The sequence below is a fragment of the Bactrocera latifrons genome, unplaced genomic scaffold (genome assembly GCF_001853355.1).
Source record: "Bactrocera latifrons isolate USDA-ARS-PBARC rearing strain unplaced genomic scaffold, ASM185335v1 scaffold_79, whole genome shotgun sequence".
Lineage (NCBI taxonomy): Eukaryota > Metazoa > Arthropoda > Insecta > Diptera > Tephritidae > Bactrocera > Bactrocera latifrons.
The window spans coordinates 752,839-756,493 of record NW_017537478.1 but is presented as its reverse complement, the minus strand read 5'-3'; positions in this window follow the sequence as shown (position 1 = coordinate 756,493).

Here is a 3,655-nt window from a genome sequence, read left to right as displayed (position 1 = left end):
AACAGTCAGCCACTTTAGCAGCGCTCGCTGTCAAACTAATGAACGAATACGAACGTATGGCAATGGAAAGAACAGCGAGGTAAAAGAAATTTAAATAAAAATAAATAAATAAATAAAAATCAAAATATCTGTAGGAAAATGAAGACATTTTAACTCATTTATTGTGGTGTGTGTATTTTCATTGAACTTTATGCTCTTGAAAGTTTTGGCATTAAACCTCCAATGACTGCCCAGCGCCATAGTTTACTCTTGCTGAATTAAGTGGGCTAACAAATGAAAGAGAGCCTAAAAGCACACAGACTCAAGTAGAAACGCAAACCACGGAAACATTGGAGAAAGGCATAAATAATAGTGGAATACTAAATTACGAAGGCGTAGTGCCGCAGAATTCCAATCGAACAATTAGAGGCAAACCGCAGCAGAAGCGGCTACTGAAAAGGCAGACAGCAAATAATAACAAAATAGTATGCAGGAATTGAATCGACAAATACGTAACAAAATCGATTTAACTACATACATATATACTATAATACTATGAACAAAAAAAAAAAAAAAAAAATATTATATTATAGTATAATTCTCAAATTCTTATTTTATTCTGCAAAATCAATAATTTCCCCCTCAAAGTAGTTCCCTTGGCCCCAATACACTTTTGACAATATTTTTTTGAATTCTCGCAACTATTGTTAAAGCTAATATCACGAATAGCCTTCAATGCGTAGTAGCGATTCGCGATTAATGTCTTCAAGTGAGTTTGAGTTTGCTGAATAGCCGGTAGTCCAACGGAGCTAATGAGGCAAAAACGATGGTTGCGGCACGATATTGGCTGAAATTGGCGAAAAACCCACGAAGAATCAAAGTAGTATGTCATGGTGCATTATCGTGGTGCAAAAATAAAGAGTTGTTGGCTCTTAATTTCGGCCTCTCCTTACGAAAAGCTTTGCATAGTAGTATTCCATGTTGAAAAGCTAGGTCAGGCGGAGTAGTTCAGAGTGTACCACACCTGGGTAATAGAAGAAAACTGTCAGCATAATATTGATTTTTGACCTGCTTTGACGTAGTTTTTTCGGATTCGGTTCAACTATGCCACGATATTTGGCCGATTGATCGTCTATTTTCGGATCGCAAGCATAGATCCAAGACTCAGCGCCAGTAATAATACATTTCATGGCATCCCGATAGTCGGAAAGCATTGTCACACAGATGTTAATGCGACGCGGTTTTTCGAAAAATTTGAAAGATTTTGGAATCAATCGCATTTTTGTTTTTCTTGGTCCCATATGACCTTTCAGAATGGTTTTCACTGATACTTCAGATATTTCAACGATGCCAGTGAGATCTATAACTGTTAACACTGTGGAACCTTTTTGGGGATTATTGTCTGGGGGGGTGAGAAATTCCAAGTCAGGGTGATAGTACTAGGTCAGTATAGTAAAACCCTCAAAGGGTTTGGTGTTCGTATATGTCAGGTTTTTTAATGACCTTTTACATTTTTTCCTTATCTTGATGTTTTTTTCGCTTAGTTGTAACATTTTGGAAAAAAAACTACGTTTTTCACTATACTGACTTAGTACCATAACCTTAATTTGGAATTTCTCACCCCCCAGATTAGGTGTTGTACTGTGCAATCGGCGATTATCAAGCACCAATTCTTTTAAACTATTAACGTGTTGATCACCAATTGATGTTTATGGCTGCTTGTCATATGAAAAGAAATTATATAGATCCCACGATCTGTATTTATACCTTAAAAACTCGGCTAAAAATTGTATATAAATTACTATATGAGAATACTACATTAGCTGTTTTTTAGTTATCCAGTTCTGGCAATTAGCGACCCGAGTCCCTGGTATAAATAACATATGGCAGAACAGTCTTATCGATTACTCTCTTTAATTCAACTGGTTAACTTTGCTCCTGCTTTTACATATACTTTTTCTAACAGCCCCTGTTGATGGCGAACAGAGAGGTTGTAAATGGAAGCGAATCGGCTATTGCGTTGTTGAAACAAGGGAGGAACAGTCGTTTATTTACCCATAACAATCAACCAAATAGTCGAATTATCACTTATACTTTCATAACTTGTCGCATGTGTGCTTCCTCGCCTCACTCGTCCTCTGCCCGCTTTAGCGCCAAATATAGCTTATGATATTCAATTTGGTTTTCGTTGAACTAAATAGTTTGGGAAGTTTTGGGTATGCTGACGCCCAGCTATAAAGAATGATGACGGCTGTTAGAGGCCGCACCACACCTTGGGAAAAATTAAAAGAAAGTCATATTTGTTATTACCAAAACGGCGTCATGACAACAACTAGCCAATAACGCTGGCAAAACACAGTATAACGGTCGCGCTATATAGCCAATTGCTAGGATACGCCGTAGGCAACACCCAAAACAATAGTCGCGCCGTGAACGCAAAGGAAGGCGCGTGTTCTGTGAGCATTAAACGGGTGCCGTTTTCCAGTCTAGTGGAAGCATACAGTTTTTCCACTTCCAGACACAAAATTAAATGTGAAAACTATTAAATAGAGAACAGTGGCAAACTAGCAGAAATACTGAAATTTGCATAAAACATTTTTCGGCGACATTTAGCCAGCAGCTGGTACGAAAGTCACTTTATTTAATTTAGTCTCGCGTGTTTTCGCACAAGCGAACATAGTGCAAACTAAGTGCAAAAATCGCGTGTAGTTATTGCAGGGCCCAACTATGGCCGCTGTGATGTAACGGAAACTATGTCGTTGAGTCAGAAATTGTATAAAATTACGAAATTTACAAGGAGTGTTTGTAAAAAGCTCACCAAGAAAATGCGCAAGGATAACGAAAATGCAAAATGAGAGATGTTGTGTTAAAACTCTAAACAAAAGCACTCGAAATTGATTAAAACTCATTGCACACAAGTGTTGTTGTTGGCGTGTATAAAGTGTTTCACAATCGAGCAAATCAAGTGTTTCTTTTCTCATTACTTGTGACTTCTTACACACATACTCGTTCCTACATATATGTGTATGCAACCCTGTAAGTATCTATCGTAGAGTACATAGTTGAGTTTGTTTAATCGATTTTGTAAATGGTTTCACCCGAAGCCAAGACTAATGTGTCATCAAAAGCTAGCAAAACAAGCTACAGTCTTGTAATTAAGTATGCCATGCAGTGAAGCCAACTATTATGAAGAACAGTAGAAATTCCAGAAATTTACCTACACATATTTATATAGTATAAATATCGATTTGCAACTGCATAAGCTCAAAAATGAGGGGTGTTTTTTCAGACATGTGGTAAACAAGAAGAAATGAAATGCATTTAATTTAATGTTATATTTAAGAATTTGCTATTATATCTCTTCTAAATGATTTCGAACAAGTGAGCGTAGCTGATGTCTTGAAAAAATGCCAACCGAGTTGCCCACTTATTGGTCACTTATTACAGCAAATCATCGTCCAAGGCGTCAATCGTCGACTTCACATAAACCCACAAAAACTGGTCTAGCGGTGATAAATCGCACGATCTTGGAGGCCACGGCAAGGAATCTTGGCGCCTTTTTGTTTGAACCAAAGATCATCCACAACAACATCCCCCAATTAAAGCACGAAAGAGTCATTAATCATGGCTCTATAGCGTTCCCAATCGATTATAATATTATGGTCGGTCATAGAGC